Genomic DNA, 22,255 nt, shown 5'->3' on the forward strand with positions numbered 1-22,255 from the left:
ATGTCACCACCACAATTGTAGATTTGATGGCAAACAGATCTGTGAATCAGTACAGAAACAGTCACGTACTTCTGTTTTTTTCCCTGTCCTTTCTTCAACTTCTCCCTTGAGGGTATAAACCCAACTGCTCCAGACAAGCCCTTCTCATACTCCTTGGAATTGCAGCTCCATGTTTTACTGTGCTAGAATGAGATAAATATCTTAACATGGCCAACAGATAACTTCAGCTGGGACTTACAACTATTAGATATTATTGTTTGATTTTAAGCAAGAATTATAGAATCACAGAATCATAGAATCATTTTAGCTGGAAGAGACCCTCAGGATCATTGAGTCCAACCATAACCCAACTCTGGCACTAAACCATGTCCCTAAGAACCTCACCTAAACACCTCCAGGGATGGTGCCTCCACCACTTCCCTGGGCAGCCTGTTCCAATGCCTGACAACCCTTCTGGTGAAGAATCTTTTTCCTGCTAACCAATCTAAACCTCCCCTGGCACAACTTGAGGCCATTTCCTCTCGTCCCGTCACTTGCTGCTTGGGAGAAGAGACCAACGCCCTCCATGCTGCAACCTCCTTTCAGGTAGTTGCAGACAGCGATAAGGTCTCCCCTCAGCCTCCTTTTCTCCAGGCTAAAGAACCCCAGCTCCCTCAGCCGCTCTTCATCAGACTTGTGCTCCAGGCCCCTCGCCAGCCTCGTCTCCCTCCTCTGCACTCTCTCCAGCGCCTCAATGTCCTTCTTATGATGAGGGGCCCAAAACTGAACACAGGATTCAAGGTGGGGCCTCACCAGCACCAAGTACAGTGGCACAATCACTTCCCTAGTCCTGCTGGCCACACTATTCCTGATCCAAGCCAGGATGCTGTTGGCCTTCTTGGCTACCTGGGCACACTGCTGGCTCATATCCAGCCAGCTGTCAATCAACATTCCCAGGGCCCTCTCTGCCAGGCAGCTTTCCAGCCACTCTTCCCTGAGCCTCTAGTGCTGCCTGGGGTTGTCGTGACCCAAATGCAGGACTCAGCACTTGGCCTTGTTGAACCTCATACAACTGGCCTCAGCCAAGTGATCCAGCTGGTTCAGATCCCCATGTATGGCCTTCCTACCCTCCAGCAGATCCACACTCCCACACAATTTGGTATTGTCTGCAAACTAATTAAGGGTGTACTCAATTTCCATGTTTCTTACAAAAAAAAAAAAAAAAAGTTTCTGATCTATTTTGAAGAAAAATGCCTAACAGAAAAAAAAAAGAAAAAAGAAAAAAGAAAATTATGTTATGATTTTTCCAGGACTAGACAGTAAGTCTGATCTCCTGTACACACCTTCTCATCAGTCAGAGTTGCATGTATTTGCAGCTGATTGTGAATTGCAGCGTAATGGAGCTCACTCGTGTGTCTGCATGACTGTTGCAGCATGGGCAGGGAAGGGATGCCTGTCCTCGCTGGGCTTGCAGCACCTGCCTGAAGAAGTCCTGAAGGACCGATTCCTGGCAACAGCTCCAAGTGCTGCCCACCCTCAGGGTTTTCACACTGCAGACGTGCACTTGTGGGTACCTCACATGGCTCTTCGGAGCGTGGTTAGGTGACCACAGCTTTTGGTCACTGCTGGCGGAGGCCACGGGTAAGCCAGAGGTGGAGGTACCTGTGCTCTGCTAATGATCCCCGCTCAGTGGTCAAAACAGAGTCTGAAGAAAGAAGAAAATATAAGCCTTTATTTTCATAGTTACTTATACCCAACAGCTACTGACTGAGACAAGCGAATGTTCTAGTTAAATCTGGCCTACACTACAGCAAACAGTTCCTGACTGGCGTGGTCTGGAGATGACCACAGTGGGTCTAAAAAAGCCATCCCTCTTAGTTTTGATTTCTGTCATTCTCTGCTACATATCTTTTTTTTACCCATGCTGTCACCTCATGACCTATTAACCCACATTGCTTTGAGAGAGCTCAGTTAAGGAAAATTCAATATAAAGCCACATTTTTTCCAGTACTGTCATGCTCTGCCTACCACAGTTGTAAAGGATGGTGTTTATCCAGCTGCACAAATTATCAGTAATGTTTAACTGACATTGAAGTTTCCCTTTAAAAAGTCTTTATGATGAGTGCTTTTTTTTTTTTTAATGAAAACCTGATTCTGTCAGATTCTTTGTTTTATTTCCAACAGTCTCTAAATTAAGAACAGCTAAACATTCTTATGGGGGGAATACATTGTACCATGCCTCAATATTCAAAGTAATTAAAGTCACCCAAAGAAGAATTAATTAGTCCTAAAATTGCATACAATGATTGAACAATTAAGTAATATATCATCTGAAGTTGTTCATAGTAAGCAAAAACTATGTGCAAACATGCAATCTGAGATCAAAACTCCACGTACTTGCCTAAGGAGTGATGGCTTGCAGCAGAGGGGCTGGATAAATAAAATTTTAAAAAACCCCAAAACCCTGAAGTGACAAACCACATGGGTAACAATAGCTGTTCCTGCTGCCTTTGGGTATCTTCACACCCAGAAATGGAAGAATTTGTAATAATTGTCCTTCCAACCATGCCATTACATGCAGTGTGAAAACAGCTTCTTTCAGAACCCCTCCCATCAAAAACTAAAAGCTTCTACCCACTCAGAGTGGATATATAAAATACAGAGGATGCCTTACAGAAATGGACAGGCGTTAAAAAAAATCTATTTCTATAGAAAGGATTTCTACACATATCAAAGTAATGACTCAATATTTTGATAATATAATTTTTTTCTTCATCTTTACACTTTTCCAGGATTTTACAATGCTGATTTAAACATCTCCAGTTCTGGAGGCTGGTTTAATATGATCTATACTTAACACATCCCACCGGTGATGTGAACTACATGCCCCCCTGTGCCAATATGCATAGCTTTAGTTCGAAGTGCAGCAGCTTGTACTTTTCCATCTAGTACTTTTTCTTTGGTCCTCAGTGTCAGGCAGTATTGTAACAGCGAAATGTAATACTGCAAATATTAAATTAAAAATGTCTCCTATTCTATAAAACATGCTAGTCCTGTGAAAGTGAAACCCTATTGGAATCCTGATAACTCAACAGGAGGCAAAACAATCAGATATTGGAAGTTTCTGTAGAATATTTGTGACCTTCATTTTCGGTCCAGCAGCATGGACAGGATGGAATTGCATTGGCAGGCCCACACACTTGTCAAAAAAATTTGAGCCCCCTGTTGCAGTTACATGAGATTCAAAATACCACAAACAACTTCTGACCCCCCTGAGCAGTGATCACCCCTAATCATGGCATTCTGCAAACTGGAAAAATAAACAAAGAAAACTGAACTAAAGAAGACTGGTTTTATACAAACCAACAGACAAAAAAACCAAAAATGTTTCAAAGGAAGAAACCGAGCCAACCAGCTCTGCATTAGTACATCTGCCTCAGAGACTTCCTCCATCTCAAAAAAAAAACCAAACGAACAGAACCAAGCAAACCAAGCACTAGTCATCCGCTTGAATGTCTTTTCTACAATGTTTTGCTTTAAAAAATGAGAGGAGGGGAGTTGGAGATTTAAAAAAAAAAATGGAAGCAGAAAATCCCATCCTCAAGCACTGAGGGACATATTGCTCAGGGAGGGATGGATTCAGAAAGGTTTGATGGAAGGTCCTCACATTAATGCTTTCGGCAACTAGTAGAACTTGAGTTGAGGGCTTCTGGGCTTGGGTCTACAGGATTGCTATGAAACACCAGAGCAACGCCTGGAGCAAGAATAGAAAAACAACTCTAGAGTACATAGGAATGAAACTAAAGAGAATGACAAGCAGGTTTTAAAAGCACGGTATCAGGAGGACGACAGGGGCAGTGAAAAAAATGGAAGGAGGAAACCCCTTCAAAACCATAAAGTACTAAAAGATTAATACAGAAATGCCTCCTCCAAAGCAAAATATTCCTGTTGCCTCACTTCATTGACGATGCCACTTCCAGAGGGTCTGGAATCTGATCTCACACATCTAATTTACAGAAGCTTATAAAATTTATTTACTATAACAGCACACGAACAATGATGTTCTATGGATTTTACATGAGTATTTTATTTTTCCACGGAAGTCAATAAAATTGTGCCAGCAGAAAACTTGGCTTTACATTCGCATAAAATATTTTATCCCAAAGAACAATAGAAACACTAATCAGACTGCACCACTTTATATTGTTACAACCTGCAATTAATCTGCTCAGACTGAAAAGCCATACTAGTTTTTGACTGAAAGGCATGTCATTAAGTTTCTAAGTTGTTTACATGTAATGCGACATGACAGGAATTTGTGTAGAGATGAGAGAAAATCAGCTATTTGAAATTAACTGTTTGGGATCCCATCTATGGCTGTTTGCAGTCTGCAGTGGATTGACAGGGCTGATTACATGGATTCATGTGGGATTTGTGGGAGGATTTCTCATATTGAGTTGTTCTTTAAGAAATGCTTGGTAAAAACTAACTGTGCCTTTGAGTGTTCAGGTTTAGGGAGTGAGGAAATTTGCATTAACATCCTCAGTAGAATTTCTAGCAAGAGTAAATAATAAATCTAAAAACCGGAAATATATGAATTGTATTAAGCAGGACAGGTAAAAAGTAACGCGATTCATACCTCGTATGTGAAGTATGGCAATTACTCCCCCAGTCCTGCTATCGGGATAACAAGACAGACGATGGAACCCTGCAGAACGACTGGGCAAAAGCAACAACAGGGTCTCATGTGTGACCAGGGGAGATTCTGTGCAGAAAGACAGGGAGGAGAAGATTTGCATTAGGTAAGTACAGAAGAAGATCTGCCAGCATGCCTGTACTGTGACTTGTTGGTGTTATAATAGCTTGGATGGAGAGAGTCAAGGTGAGGACAGGATCTAGGCTCTGTGATCAGGCCTGGGCTATAGGCAGATATATCAGATTTAGGAAAGTTCTTTCAGTTGCACAAATTTTTTTTAACCCCTTAGCCTGGCTAGTTAGTCAGTAAGCAAGGCAGGAAGGAAAACTTCTTTCTCCAAAACCCAGAAAGAATTAGATTGAAAATATGAACCATGAAATTTCAGAAAACAGGAAGCAAAAAGATAGAAGTATATATTTATTCGTTTTAAACTTCATACTTGGCAACTTTCGGCCAACCTTCTGATCTGGGGCAGAAATAGAAGTTTGAGAATGGGATTTTTGAAGGTCTGAGATATGTTTTGGGCCAAAAAAATAAATAGCATCAGGAATCAGATGGCAGGTACCCAGCATTTGCTGTCACATTATGGTGCTTCAAACTCTCCACTTGGAATGTTGAGAGTGCCCAAATCACCTGGCACTTTAAAAATCTTCATTTAAAACCTTTCCTATGACAGAGAAAAATCTTTTTATTCCAGAGAAGAACCTCCCCATCATCTGGGAAAGTGATGATGGGAAAAGAAGGAGGAAAATTCATTAGACTAATCTAGAAGGCAATGGGGAAAAAACGAGTTCATTCTCAAAAAATTAATACGCTTATGGAAAACTAGTTGAAAGTTAGGGCTTCAGATCAATCCATTTCGGAAGAGGAAGAAATTATATTACTGCTCTTAAAAAGACACTTCTTGAGACAGATGTTGTAATTTCTTCCACTGGCAAAGAGCTGGTGCTGAGCAGTGACAAGCACAGTCGCCCTTGCTGGATCCCACTCCCCTGGCAAGCTTTGCAATTGCTGTTGGGCACAGAAGGATGCTGAAGTGTCCCTGCCTCCCCCAGCACCCTGGCTGCCTTCCACGCAGGTGCTGTGCTGGCCTCCACGTCGCTGGTGGCCTGTGCCCAGCCGTTTCACTGTGAGACTGGACCAGCTGTCAACACGCTCAGCGTTTCGCTCAAGATACAAACATTACCTGCCTTCATCTGAGAAACCTCGCTGGTGCGGGGGCTGAAGGGTGACGTGCTTTGCCTTGTTCACTTCCACTGGGTGTTTTTTGGAGAACTGGATTAGCTACTGGATTTTCTCACGGATTTGCTTTTATTTACAACTATTAACACACAGCAGCTATTGCTTGTCATCCTCAGCAACGCACTCTAAAGCACAGACGTGCCTTTCAACGGAGAAGGATTCCCCCATAGGGGAAAAATATAGAAATCTGACAGGGAACCACAGAAAGAAACACAAACCACAGAGCAGAAGTCCTGTTCATCTGTAAACTAGCTGTCCCTCAATTGGGTAATTAGATCTGTAAGAGACTAAAAATGTCTCTACAAAGAAAATGAGATAATTCTCTTCACCATGTGTCAGATGCTGAAGGAAGATAGGTTCAGCAAAGCCAGTAGAAAATACTTAATAAAGGAGGTCCTTTATGTGCTACTCTTGTTTCTCTGTCTAGCTCATTCTTGCTGTTCGACTAATCTGAGTTAGAACAAGTGGATCTGTAAGTATAAATATTGCATTTCTAGCTTTCATGCTTGCTTTGAAGCTTGAGTCTAGTAAGTGAAGACCAGTGAATTTATAAGGCATATTCAAGCTGCTCTGTTGAGACAAGTTTATGGGACTCTGAACCTCTGGCAAGCATCTGCATCTGTTCTATTTACTCAGATAACATGAGAGAGGCCACACTACTAAAACGCAGCATATATGAGTTACTAAATTAGGTCATTCAGCCCCAGGAATGACTGGTAGTGATTATGTATTTATACCTCTCTAATGGGAGTCAGATGAGGATGTTCCTGCTGGTAATGGGAAAAATAATAATATTTTTCAGCGCTTACTGTCTCCATCCTTCTCAATATGCATCTGAAATGGCCGAAATCCAATGACTTCTGAAAACGTAACCTCCAAAATGATGCTTTCTTAGAAACAAATTAAGAAAAAAAAATCCCTTGACCAACTAAAAAAACTTGGACCATATACAATACTGTGAAAAGTCTTCTCTCTAAATAGATCCTCTGATGAATACAATCATGGAAGGAAACAAGAGTACATTGAACAAAATCTATCCCATGTTAATTACGTTGCTTTTTTCCCTTAGGAGAGAGTGTTGGGTATATGACAGAATACAAACTGCTGAAAATTAAAATGTGCTGCAGAACTGGAGTCTTATTAGTCTCTGCTTAATGTTTAGCCTTTCACTTGCAAGCTGGGACGAGATGGCAGTTCGTGTAGGAAACACCAAGTCTCTGCCAGGCTATGCATGACGGGAGCGATCAAACGGTCTGCACGCAGTGCACGCACATGCACTTCTTCATGCACAGGCAAGAAAATGTTTTTGGGGCACAAACATACAAGTAGCTGCTGCAGCAACCTCAGTTACTGTTGTTGGTGCTTGCAACCTCCTTTCTATGCTGTGGAAGTGCAAAGGAAAACCCATCTCCATTAAATTCTATGGTTTGAATATAACTGAAATAGGGATTTTTGTCCAAATTAAAGTATGACTGCCCCTTTGTTAGTGGCACTTGTCCAGCTAGTTAATGAAAAGTCCACTTCTCATTCTTCAGTCTTAAAAAGCTGTTATAGGTGCATCATATGGTTAACAGAACACATCTACAGCTAAGCTTAATACTGGAAGTTGTCACTCTCAAATCTGAAATGCTGTGTGACATACCAGCATCCCAGTCATACCATAGCATGAATTATGGGCCATCAGTGGCCACGTTCCCCACACGAAGCAGATAAAATACCAGAGCTGTTCCTTGAATTTTGCTTTCCAGCAGAGAATATTGACATAAACAGCAATCTATCAACTCATCTACTGCAACCTAGAGCATTACCATTATAATGAAGACCCAACAGACAGCTTTCTCCCCAGAGTATCCCTCAAGAGCAGGGTGTAGGCCAGAGCATTCGCTTTAATGTATCCAGCTGCCATTTGCTTGAAGCTTTTTCTCTGCAGACCAAGTTTCAGCCAGGGAACTGGAAGCTTTGAAAGTTTGGGTCAGAGTATGCACGGAAAAGGCATTTTCAAGGAAACCTAATCTCATGCCCTGGTCCAAAGCATAATGAAAAAGTTCAAAGGGATCAGCTGCCAGTGCTGGACAGCATAAATACCAGCATTTATTAGTGATATGACTCAGCAAATAATTTCTTGTCTTGCGGAGTCAAAAAGTTTGCAGCTGTCAGGCTCCCCATAAAATTTGACATACAGTCATGAAATACACTGAATTCACCAGTGGCTCCAGCCTAGTTATGAGTCATGACTCACACTGCCCCATCCTCAAGCATGACAGCCAAGGTCCTTCCATTGCCAGCTGTAGGATATGGCTCAGAATCACAGAATAATTCAGGCTGGACAGGACCTCTGTAGGTCATTTGGGCCAAACACTTGCCCAGAGCAGGGCCGGCTGAGGTCGTGTTTATTCAGGACCTCATCCAGTTAAGATCTGGGTATCTCCAGGCTGGAGAACCCACAGACTCTCTGAGCATTAATTCCACTGCTGCATCACCCTCCCAGTGAGGAAAAAAAAATCCTAATAACAAATGAGAATTTCCCACATTGCAACCTGCACTTGGTGCCTCTTGCCCTGTCACTGTTTCTCTCAGAAGAATCTGGATTCAGCTTTATACACAAGCCATTTTCTCTTGCTGCCTACAAGTCTCCTCACATTCTCCATCCTCAGACAAACAACTCTCTCTAAAGCATTCAGTGAAGATGACCAGGTTCCTCCACACTACCATCCTCATTCATGATTTGCAGACTTCCTTCATCTGTCATTGGAGCCACATTCACTTCACTACCTTGACCAGTGAATGAAACAGAACTTTTGTCTCTTTTTTTTTTTTTTTTAAAAGAAGCCAGGCAATCAGCAGTGCTCTACAGCTAGGCAAGCTTTTCTAAAACAAATACACATGACCAGTCATTTGGGTAGCAGGATCCAGAGTTCCTCAAGCCAGTAGGCTCAGGCCAAACTCGATTAAGCCATCAGCAGAAGGCGGCATATTGCTTTCTTGATATTTTTTCCCCTGAGCATATAAAATTTACTCTTTTTTGCCTTGCTCTTTCTGTAAACTTTTTCTCAGCCTCTGTTTCCTAGGCAGCTCATGCCAGTGGGAATCATTTCTGTAATGCCAGTGTTCCTTTGTTGAGTCTACATCTGCTCAAGGCAAAATAATATGACCCTATTCAAGACTGAAAGGCTATTCGGCACCACATTAGATCAGAAGGTACAAATATTCTCATGTCATCTTGTCTTTCAGCATACTATGAGACTCCTGTCTATTTTTTCCCCTTGTAAAAAGCATGCCCAACAGTATGCAAGAATTACAAAACATTCTTGCATTTTGCTTGTTGGCGTTCCAGTCATCATTGGTTTTTGATGTACACAATAGAGAACTCATAGATACCATAAAAACTTACATATGGTGAAGTTAATAGGATGGAGTTTGTGTGTCCTGAGGTAAAAAGCTACTGCAGTAATCTACTCTGAGATTGAAGTGTTGTGTTTAACAAGTTCAGGCCTAGTGGAGACATCAATGTACTCTGAGATAAGAAATAGCTACCCAAAGGGCTGTTACAAGTCACTATATCACAGGCTTGTTCTGTATCTCTGAGTCATTAAGATTATGTTCACTTACTCTACTAAATTTTACACAGTGACTTCCTATTTTTTAAATAATTTTCAGTTTCTGAAAGTAGAATTTTCCACTCTCTAGTTTTCAGGACTAGCCTAACTCATATTTTGGTCTCAGAATGGCAGGGCCTATTTATTTTCTATCTTGTCATTAGAAAAATAACGGAAATATTTTTTTCTTTGTCATTTCTAGAAGCCAGGAATTGATGGTAGTAATCAATCAGCTCATTATTATTGGAAATAATAACAATTTTGGCTATAAGCCAAAGCCCACATTACAGCCTTGAGGATTCTTCCATGCAGCAAAAGCTCTGGAAAGCATTTGGGTGGCTTAGCAAGATTTCCATATGGCTCCAGGGAGCAGATATTAAGGAAACGCTTCAAATTTTTGAAAGACCATTGCATGTTCTCCTTCTTTCCCTTCACCATTCAAATCTGTGAGGTTTCATTATCAAAACCCCATCTCACCTCAAATCATAAGGGAATCACCAGCCACTCTACCCTGACATCAACGTCCTGTTTCCCACAGAATTTTTGGCTTATGGCTGGAGGCATGGGGGTAAAGCAATGCTCACGCAGCATTGCAGAAACCTAATCTGAAGTTTTTCACACTTCAGCAAAGCCAAAGCCATTTATGTGATTTGCTGAACACTCCAAGTTCAGAGTCTTTAAATTGGACAGTACATGACAACAAGTAGGACCCAAAACATCAGCTCACCATGACTAACCACTGCAAAGCTCACAAAGGATTGGGGCTCACAGGCTCTGTCTATGCTCTACCAGCTAGAGTGCTCCCAAAGGAGCTTTAAAGTTGAAGTTCTCCAGCTTCTGAAGGACAGATTTTCTCAGTTTCATCTTGGACTGACTATAAATTCAGTCTGCTCTTGACAAAGACATGTCAGAGACCTTTGACAAAGCCCAAAATCCTTCCAAGGTAGGATCTGGGTAATCCTTTCTGCCAGACATTGTCACCACGAGACCAAGTAAAATGGTAGGAAACTGCACCAAGTGCCAGGACCTCATCATGCTGCAGGGGAACCCTCATTTGGTTTTGTTCCCTTTGCTTAAAAAGAAATTGTGGCTCTAATGTTCTCTTAGCGTCTGACCTTGGGCTGGGCAGCTAATCCCAATCTTCTCACTCTGCTGGAGGCCAACTAGAAATACTCCGTTTCCCGTGGTTTCCTTGATCCCTGATATTGATTCTGGCTCTGACTGCTGCCCTCCGTGGAGGCATCTCTTTAGGAAAAAAAGAGATTCGAGGTAGGAGGACACACAGTGTAAGCAAAGGCCAAGGTCTTCCTGTTGCCCAACTCCACCAGGCTGAGATACTCATTGCAGTGCTATGATGTTGCACTGATGACACTTCTCCCTCTTCACTGAGCAGCACTGTTCCTGCTTGGATTCTTCTTGCCTAAAGAGAAGACACATCACCAGGTGTTGTCACTCATTCAGGGAAAATTGCTATTATTACTTTTATATGAAATAGATCAATACCCCACAGACTTGGAGCAACTCGATTAGAAAGTAATAGAAAAAACTCAGGAATATGAAAAGAAAAAATCCCCAAATCACAAATGAAACAACTCCTGCCCTCAATCTTACAATTAAGCCAACAAATATATTTAAATTTGGTTTTAACTTGTAAGTATTAGCAAGCAAAGTCAATCTCAGAGCAATCATGGAGCAATAAACTAGGAGCCATAAAAACCAGATTGGATACTGTGGGATAAACTCCTGCACACCAATTTACACAATTAATAACTGCCAGAATAATTGCAATTCATTTAGGAGCTGGAATGAAATCGTAAATCAGTCTTCAGCAATGTGTTAAGCAACAGTATCAGTTTTAATACAGAATTGCTGAGTGTGGCATTAGTAATTTAAGAGCTGTTGTAAATACAGATGCTTATCCCTTAGGGTCGCTCACAGTATTATGTACACATTTTGTCCCCAATGGTGTCACATACTATGGTGTTCATTCCCAGGGCAGCATATTACTGCTTGCTGATTTCCATGTACCTACTGGCCCTATCGCTTGATGGACTTCAGCCATATAATTTGCCCAGCGATCAGATAAATGGTTAGTGGCCCTTCTTTGAGTCTTACCAGAAAGAGAAGGTTTTCCAGGCTGCAGCAATGAGTTTCTGTGATGGTACTCCCAAGTACCACCGATTATTATTATGGCAAAGCAAAACACAGGATTCCTGTTTGTAAACTATTATTATAGGGCTTTAGTATGTGTAATTGCAAGGCTCAACCTTCATTAAGGTTTTACTTACACCACAACACTGTGTGCTCATGGCTTGTTCCAGAAAACAGGGAACGTGTTGCATCCATAACAGACAGGCAGTTCACTGATTGCCCGTGATATCTCGCTTCTGAGCAGATGTGGTGAGGATGAGGCAAGGGGTCATGCCCGTTTCCCCTCATTCTTCCTCTGCTTCCTCATGGCAGGTATGGCATACTGGCTCTCTATTTTTTTCATGTCCTGCGACTCAATGTAGAGAGCCTCACTGACTTCTCTGTCCCCTTGGATACAACTCTGGGGAATGATCCAGAAATTAACTTTACCATCATATTCATCTTGTGAGAAAAAGCAAATTCCTCCTGACTCTTGTCCTTTGTAACCCCCATGCAGAACAAGACTGAGATTTAGTGGAATTTTGAGGTCTCTGCATTTGAGATAATTCTTCAAAAAAAAAGAAAGTTCCATAACATATGCAACATTCATGCACCATGAGGGATTTTCTTCAGCTTCACTGAGCTCTGGATCAAGCTTCTTGTCACTTTCAACTTCCCACAGTCTCAGACCTCATAGTTATTGGCCTCTCTGCAAGCCTGTAATGGATGCGGGATTTCAATTAGCTCCATCTCCATCTTAATACACTAGTTGATCTAATGATGTTTTGAGTGGGGCCTGTTCCACATTTGCTCATCAATATTGCATCTCACATCTCAGCCCTAGAGATTTCTATATTTATCCTGCCTGGGATTACAGAGAGGACAGAAGGAGACTTTAAATGGTTTGCACCGTTCTTCTTGCCTTATCAAGGGCTTCTGGTATGGAAAAGAGTGCTGGCTGTTTCAAAACCAATTTGCAAAACAAGCTTATTTACAGATAGCCACAACAAGTTTCAATACATCGTGATAGAATAGAAACAGAAATACAGAAATAGAATATGGCTGAAAAATGTTTTGCTTACATTTGTTTACATGTTACTTAATTGTAAGATTCCTCTCCACAGCCAAGCAGGAAGTGTATTTCTCTAACATTTTCCTGATGAAAATAGGTAGCTATGTCTTTAGTGCACATCTACTATAAGTAACACTCTATGCATGCCATACAATAATCTGTATTTCAGGTGAAATCTTTAGGGCACATCTGAGGGCTTGAAACACTCCACCTCTGTTTCTTTCGAGATCATTCTGGATTATGCTGTCTTGTTATTTTGCTTTTATATTATACAATTTCTAAGCACTTATTTGGACAGCTATCAAGTATCCTTTAAGACTCCCACAGATGGAGGAGCAGATGCACTGTAACCATCTGGGGCCAGAACTATGATTAACTTTCAAGTCAATGTGCTTGTAAGAATGGACTGCATGTTAGAAATTTTTCTTCCTTTTCAACCAGGGAAAACAAAACAAGGTTTAAAAATGGATTTGGGTGCCCAGCATGAGAAATTTTTTCTATTAGGCATGTGAAATCAGTGATACTTCTGAAACTTTGAAAGGTGATGCTCTCCATTTCCTAAACCAACAGAGATCCTCCCTTCTCTGCAGGGGTGACTGAGTTGCATTCACAACTCTTGCAGCAATGTCTCTTGGTTGCCACACAGGAATTGTGTCAAAAAAATCACAAGAGCCTTTTGTAATGCTATGACCTACCTTCCCAGCAGGAGGAGAATGGCCATTTCTGGTATCACTAACCTGCAGTATTTGGTTTCGTTTATTTTATATGTTGTTTCAATGAGGAGGAATGAAACCAAGACAGTTACCTCAGCCAGCTGGGTAGATTGGGATGAGTAACTGCTCCTCGTCTGCCTAAGAACTTCTCTAGATGTTTCTGCCACACTGTATGGATGTCTGGAGACCTATAGGATAATGATCTATATTTGCAAGCTTTACTGATCCCATCAGCTGATAGCTCCCAACTAAAGAGGATTTCTTCCTTCTCCTACAGTGGCAGCCTGCACGCTTTTGCCACTGAACACCCCACCTGCTCACAGCTCACACACATCCCTACCGGTACACCAATTACTCTCACCGTCAGCAACCACATCCATCTTAGCTTTCAGCAAAGCACCAAAGTCATTTCCTTCCCTACTTCCCCCTGATTGATTACTGCATTTTGTTAACTTTTAGCTTTCTGGTTCATTCAGTGGAACATAAGCCTTATAGATGGCTGCTGCAGAGTCTACGAAAGAAAATAGGTAGCCACAGGTAGACTGGCCCAAAGAAGATGACCCTTTCCTAAGTGACTTCATGTACAGCTCATCATGCTTAGGTTGGGAATAGTCTCAGCACTTTAAGAAATGTGAGAAAGCTTGTTTCTAACATATACCTTTTTAACCCCGTGAACTCTTTTCTTTTTCCCTCAATCCCAATTTCATTCAGACATTACTCAAGTGCCAAATTGGACTGGATTCAATAGTGAGTCAGAAGGGGCATATGGAAACAACGTAAGCCCCACAAATGCTAGTTTTGGGGCTAACTGGTGAACAAAGGACTAGACAGGACAGGAGAGGTGTGGATGTACAAATGTCACCTGGTTGTCAGCAGCTAAGGCTGCTCGCACCTCGGTGGAAATGGTGGGATTGAGGACAGAATGTTGCTGTCTCAGGCTATGTCAAAGGACGAAGACATGTAAGGGCACCTTAAACTTTTGTCTTAAGAGCACATGCAAACATTTGGAAGGAATTTGGCTCAGCACTTCCAGAGCCCACGAGCTATGGAAATGGTAGCAGGGGTTTACAAATGCTGAAAATAAGCTAGTATTTTGTAACTGCTTACTCTTGTATGGCCAAAGTGCCAACGAGAAGCAAATCTGCTGCAGGGATGAAAGGGTCCCCCACTGTAGCCGTGCTGGTGTAATGCAGACGGGGGGCAGCAGGGCAGTGGAGCGGCTGTGTAACCTCGCAGCTCCTGCATTCGCATCGCAGCCGTAGCGAGCCTCAGAGCCAGCCATCTACTGATGCCATTTATAGCATCAGGAGCACAGTGTCCTAAGGCAAACTTCCCCAAACTTTGAAGACGCCTAGACTGAGGAAGAGGGGAAGAATTTCTTTAGGCTGTCTCTGACATGAATTGGGATGAAGAACAGCAAGTACACCAGCTTGTACAAGCACAGCTTCTCCTATAGAGACCCCCTGCAAAAGCATCAGAGGGCGTTAAGTATCATTATCATTATACTTAGAGACAGCATTCTCAGCCAGGAATGTCAGAGTGCTTTGTAATCTTTAAGTAATTAATCTGAATTATTTCTGTGAAGTAGAAAGGCCACATGGATATGGATTACTTCGCTGCAGCCTTCAAATGTAGTCACCAGTGGGGCAGAGAGCACGAGCTGCACAAGTATCCTGCAATGATAGCTTCTCCAATTTAAAAGGAAGTGTAAACTATCACCTCTAGTTAAATTTCATGAGGAGTATGGGAGGCTGGGAAGAGGTGTGCAAACACTCAAACTGGACCTGGCAAGGCTGATTTGCTTTGCAAAGCAGCTGTCGCCACATCACAATAATATTGCTCGGGACTGATAGTGACCAGGGCAGCAAGGCAGGTCAGAGTCCACGCATTGCAAGAGCTTTGGTTTCTCTGTCAATGGCTGGATCAGCCTGGAAATAAATCTTAAGGAAAAATCCTCAGCACCCTGCCAGGCTGCTGGCAGCCCACATGGGACCAAACAGGGTTTGTTTGCACTGTTCTCCCTCCCCGCCAGCACATCTATGCACCCCCTAGGGTAAAAATCTCTGGCGAGTCCTTCCCTACTTAGCGCAGTATTTAAGCGTGTGCTTACCTGAAAGCCATACCCGATGCTCTTTCCAATGCTTCCCCATCTTGGGTCCATAATTTCTGTAACAGCAACAGATGAAGACACACAGAGAGATTAATGAAATCAGCACCCCCTCACATGGCTAATAACGATTCCTGTTCAACAGCCAGCAGGTAAAGAAACCCAGCAGTAAAGTTCTTCTGCACATACAGATCCAGGGTATGACAACTCCTGCCTTAACGAGAGAGCATATGTATTGAATCCATTCATTTCAGTGAAGGGGAAGGCAGAAGGCAAAGTGTTAATTATTCTTTGTGGGATGAATGAAATACACTATACAATTAGTGCCTTCTTTGCTCCCGCCTAGTGACAGGCTTAACTTAAGAGAATTCTCCACACTGTCCTACGTATCACCTTTCATCTGACATTATCTTCCTTTTCTTGGCTCTCTACATAGAATTTTAATGAGATCTTAATTGTTTTTCCCATCAGCTGCAAGGATTTCAAGCCCAAGTCATATGTTAGTTGTCATTCTGCAGAAGGTGGTATGGGGAGCTGTAGAGATGTTCTCTTGCTAAAAAGGAGCAGGAGGCAGCCCCCATACCTCCCACTGCATCCCAGGGAAGGGCTGTCTCTGCATTTCCAGTGCAGACCTAGAGACTACAGCTCGGTATTTCTGTAGTTACACAATGGGGACTGGAAAAAAAATCAGTCACGCAAATGACCGTCATCGGCTCCCTGCGACTCCATTGCTTGTGAGGAGGTTTGAGGTGTCGGTTTCTGCGCCTGCCTTGCAAGGATTTTCAGGGCTCAATGAGCACTGCAGCACTACAGCTCAACACAGCTGGAGGACTAACAGGCACTTAATGAGCTGTACATCAACCTCCTATTTTCTGTCCTTCGCCATCTACTAGTCACCTGCACAGTCTCCTTCTTTTGTTTCATCGTTCAAGTCATTTTTGGTAATGCAACCTACTTAAAGCACAGATTTACTTACTTCTCATCAACCTGCTCAAGGGCACTTCTGAAGACGTCACGGAATCCCTGAAGTGTCTTGGGGAAAGCAGGATGTTGCAAGAGCAAGTGGGTAGAGCCCACCATATGTACTGACCACAGGGAGGGTTCCTCAGACACCGGCCCACATGGTGCTGTGCTGTTATGGAGGGAGATGTGACACGTTAGGATTACTCTCTACGGTCGTCAGACTTCATGAAGATTAATTTATTACAGAGTGGCTGCCCTAGAGCTCATTACCAAGCGATTTCAAGAGCTGATGCTGCCGGCAGGAGCCTGGCATGGGGGGTGAGCACGCAGGCAGGAGCGCTTGCCTGGGAGCAGCGGGGTGACAGGCAGGGAGGCACCGGGGCCGGCCGCAGGCTCGCGGGACGAGTCCCAGGCACAGAAAGGGAAGGCTGGTCACTATACAGGGCTCTTACAGGGCCATGAAGCTTGCCGTCACACAGCAAAGGGTCAGGAGCCTAAAACTGATGATGATTAATTGATATCTCAGACCTGCCATACCTATTCACTCCAGGGTCCTGCTACAACTTATAACCAATATCTGACAGTGGTCTGGAGGTTATGTTAGCAAACATCAGTGTTTTAGAGGTGAGGAAACTGAGGCACATGTTACTGGTCCGAAGTGTATGAAATCAGTGGAAAATACAACTTGCTGAGACTTTAGAGAAAACTAGATTCAGGGCCAGGAGAAAAGCTTCAGCTTCCCACTCTGAATCCTGTGCTCCTGAACTGGACAATGATGTACAGGCTAGCCAGTCATGTTTAATTAATGCTTCCGTATTTTTCTTACTCACCCATGAACTTAATATTTATTAAAATATTTCTAACGGCCCTGTTCCTGCACACTACTCCATTTCAGTGCATGGAGCATACGATGACAGTTTCCATGTAGCTGTCTCCCGTAATCACATCTTCTGCCCTCCCAAAATATCTCTTCCCCTTACGGGAAACAGTATGGAAGCAATGGTATCTTCTATGTCATAGCTGCTGTGTGACAACTGTGTGGTTTCCATCCACACCTTGTGCTCATTATAGACATTCACTTTTTGACAGCTAGATTCTTCCCTTTCGGGCTTCGGTGCCAATACAAATCTCAGTAAAGTACAAGAAAACAAATTAATTAGCAGGCACTGGAGAGTCCGAATGTTGCCCAAAGTTATACATTATGAACTAAATAAGAGAAGCCTATAACGCTTATTTCATGATTTGAGCTTGTCTGTTTTTTATCTGCAACAACACACCTCTTGCAGCAGGGAACTGTGGGCAGTCCTGCAGCTGGAAGCATGGCCAGGGCTCTGCCCTGCGTCTTTCTGCACTCTCGGCATGGGTCCCTGCCCGTCTAATAATGACATCAGGAAACTGCCTCAGCACAGAATCTGAGCACTCAAGGTAAGTGCTTTACATTTTATTGGTTGCCATAAAGGAGATACGCCAGACTGTCCACATGAACATCTGAGGCTGCTAGATAACCACATGAAGTGAAATCCTCATGGCGATGGACCGCTACCCACTTTGCCACCCACAGCCGTTCATATAGGACTGTGTTTTTGACCACAAATAGGAAGACAACACAAACTGATGTGACCTGGGAAACTTGCTTTGCTCCCACTTTCTCCAGCTACCATTCATTAACCATGACAAATATTTAAATTAAAGCAAACAGTGCAGATACGAGGGAATTTTTAATTCACTGACAAGACATGCTGCCTTCAGGACATCTATGTCCATTATAAATAGAAAGCCATAGCACTGCAAAACTAAAATCAGTGCTGACAGTCCAGCACTTGCCTTCTTTAAAGAAGTTGCCAAAATGTGCAAAAATTTAAACATTCAGAGAGATAACACACTGCTTGCTCAGTGCACCTCATCTGTAATTTACAGATTGTTATTGCTGGCATCACTTGAACACGCCATACTTGCTTAAAAAAATGTGTCCCTTGCCTAAAGATTTAAACAGATCATCTAATTTCTTAACAAGCCAGTAACACTCAATCGAGTGCTGCAACTGGAGCAGAACAAAATATGTTCCTGTTTTATCATAAATGGGGGACTGCTGAGTTTAGAACTGAAACATAAAGGTGCAGGCAGGCGTTGACGCATTTGTCATCCCTTACATTTCTAGGTGAACTCCTCTTTCAAAGCATAATTGTACTTCTGAGCATAGGAGATATGCAAAAGCAAGCAAAGAGGTAATGAATCAGCTCTGACCCACACCACCAGATACTTTCCTTTCTCCTTCCACTAGGAAAAATATGACACTTCATGTAAAAAGCAAATTCTAAAATATTTCAATTTGGATATTTCACTGATTGTCTTATGAAACTGTGGCTCAGGCCCCCCCTCTCCATGCTCCCCATTCTCCTTTGTACACCTTACTCCCTCTTGCAGTTACATTTTCCTGTGCCATGTACCTTCTAACCAGAACAATGGATGTTCAACTTTTTCGACACCAAAAAGCTGTCAGCTGCCTTCTGAAAGCAGACACCTTTCACAAACAATCCCAAATTAAACTGGAAAATAGTCCCACTTAAAAAGCGAGCAAGCAAACAAAAATCCATAGAAGTCCTTGAACAAGCCCTGTCTTGAGAGAGAATGACCTGGCACTGGGTTGAGGGTGTGATGAAGCAGTGATATCCCCAGGGACTGGAAAGCTTCCCAAGGGATTAAAATATCTTTAAACATAATTCCTTCTATGACCAAACCCAACATTTGAACTTAGTTCCTTGGAAGCGAAACTCTAGTCTGTTCGCCCCGGCAACCTCGTGTTAAGGCACCACGTGAAGTGCCTGGCTCGTCAGGCGGAGACTTTCCATGCCTGTTGATGGAGAGCTGCACAGGGATGGCACCTGTGCCGAGGAGCTGGGAGGTCTCCGAAAGAGGCAATTAGCAGCAAGCTGATGTCTGCTGATATCCGCACAGTGCACGAGGGTGAAAACACAGGTAACAAGAATCAAGTAGGAGCCCACACCCACAGGAGGGGCTGTGGGCTAATGAGGCACAGAGAGCTATGGAAACACTGTCCGGCAGGCGTAGCTGCCTCTTTGCAGTGCCCTGCAGCACGGGTACCCCCCCTGCGGCACCATAGCCCCCCGCGGCACCCACTGCTGCTGGCAGGGTCTCTCAGTCCCGAGAAGGATCCCTGCCTGGCTGCCCACTTTCCTTGCCAGGAAATATATAGGCAGACAGCTCATGGGTGTTTGATCACGCAGCAGAAATATATCTGGTTATACACGTATGCGTCTTGAGTCCTCTGACTGGGGAGGAAGATGGTGCATGTGAATCTCATTACCAAATGAAGTATAGAAATGCACACACGGCTCATATGTGCTTTCCTCCACATGGCACACAGGGCTCATGGTCCGTGGTGTGTGCCTTACCTGTCCTTATGAGAGGCTGCATCGGTCAGTTTGGGAAAGTGCATGGGTTCCTCAACTTCAAAGGAGGAAACAGAGAAAATCTCCAACAGATCTGAGATTCTGCAAGACTCACCTGAAGTAAAGCACAGAAAGCATGCCATGATACACTGAACATGATACTTTTCTTTCATTATTTCTGAAAAGAGTAATGCCTTTGCCTGTGCTGCAGAAAACTCTGAGACAAATGTAACCTTCAGGTCACAGGAAGTGGTGACATTTAGGCAAAAAGCCCCAGCTTTGCGTCTAGTTCACATCTGTGTGGTTCCCACTGCTACAGCCAAGATATTTTTTTTTCCTTTGATTTTAATCATGCATGCAGAAAATGAAAACTATGTAGCACGCTCCCTCCAAGCCAGTGACAGACACCCTGTCTCCTCTTCCCTACCAGCAGCTTTTTGGGGCCACACCATCCCTGACCATTCAAGAGCACAGATATACTGACAGTGTACACAACTTGACAAGTAACGAGTACGAGATGGTGAAGGAATTTTCTTCTCTGTTTCCCCCCGCTTTTTGTTGCAGTGAATCTATATAAACAAATTATATTACTGACTTTGCCAGTAAATGAGCTTTTCCATCTGGGAATGATATTCCATTAAACTAAGGGACTGGAAACCCGCTGCAAGAGACAGGCAAAACAAGCGTGGATACATCATTCTCAAATATACTATTTTAGAAGAAAGAAAAGAGAAGAGAGGGAGAGACTAAGGGACCAACACGTGATTTTGCAATTTTGGCTGCTATGGGCTTTCTGGGAGAGAAACCAATTGCCATCTCCCAGAAGTGACGAAAACCCTGGCTTTGCCTGGGTGTAGCTTGAAGCTGGAAGAAACTGGGTGAGCAAAATAACTTAGAACAAGTACTGACTCCTGCCCCCCTTATTTCAAGTTAAGATGCTCCCCTAGCTGTCCCACAGGGCCCCGCTGCTCCTCCCTACACACTGGAACTGAGTTGGGTGGCACTGATTGATCCCCCCATGGGTCCTGCAGTGGCTGCACCAGCTGCCGGGGAGACAGAAAACTGCACATTATGCCCCTCGTTTCTTTTGCAGGAGCACAGTGGGCAGACAAGCAGCACTGCAAGAGGATGGGGGGGAGTTGTGGCCCCAGCCTGTCTCCAAAAGCGAATGCTTTTCTTAATGATTTCTGTATAATAACGAAACTTTCCACTCAGGCAGAACATAAGAGACCTTTCAGATGCTCTCAAAACTAAGCATCTCCCTCAGATTTGTTGCTGCAGAATGGCACCATAAACTACAGGCAAATCCACAGTTTTTTCTGTTGGTGCTGGAGGAGTTCTTACCCACGTGCATCCCCACCAGAGTTTTACAAACCCTCTGAAAACCATTCTCTGTTCTTTCTTCTTAATGATGACATGAAACTGGTGCATAACACAGTCAGCAGCTAACCGCATGTATCAAGCTTCAAAAGGTAACAACTTGTATGATTTCTGACAAGTTTCTATAAATATTGTCTTTGACGAATGCTAAAACCCACTGCAGAGTCCTTATGCATCCATGTAGGTGCAGTAGTCCCCAGGGGGATTTTCTGAGGTACCACAAGGACCCCAAGACAGGCATGGGCCACCTTGGGCCAACCATGGAAAAGGGAGTACAGAAGATGGTTACAAGGTCATTTACAAGCTAGCAGGCTTTTTTTTTCTTTCCTGTTTTCCAGGATACACTGACTATATAGACTCATCTTGTTAGAATTATTTTGATACAAACATCTATTACAACATTTTCTGTTGAGATAAACTTCTAGAAAAGTTCAGCAAAAAATTTCATGTGAATTGAATCAACACCCTAGAGGATGGGGGGGGAGTGGGGGGAAGGAGTATTCATTTTTTCCTGTCAGTACTTTGTATAAATTCAGCAAAGCAACGGCACTTTACTTTCAGTCATCATACAAGTTCTTTGTATATTTTTGTTGGGGGGGGCGGCAGGGAGGAAGATTGAAGTTGCCTAATTTCACGGATTCAATCCATCTTCTGCCAGTCAACATAGCTTTCAGCCTAGACAAAAACTAAAATAAAGCATACAAAATAAAAACCACGGACATATAATTGTCATTTCCCGAAAGCTTCTTTCAGTCCCAGCTTCTCAGAGAACTACCCAAGCATTAAAGTTGCTGCCTCTCAGGGAAACTAATTATAACTCAAAAAAAAAAAAAAAAAAAAAAAAAAGGAAAAACACAACCCACATGTCTAACTGAATATATAAAGGATAATTATGTCATTAAAACTAACAACTTTTCAGATGGCAAAAGAATTACAAGGCAAGAATGGATGCATTGGACACCATCAG

This window comes from Caloenas nicobarica, chromosome 3, assembly GCF_036013445.1.
Source record: "Caloenas nicobarica isolate bCalNic1 chromosome 3, bCalNic1.hap1, whole genome shotgun sequence".
Lineage (NCBI taxonomy): Eukaryota > Metazoa > Chordata > Aves > Columbiformes > Columbidae > Caloenas > Caloenas nicobarica.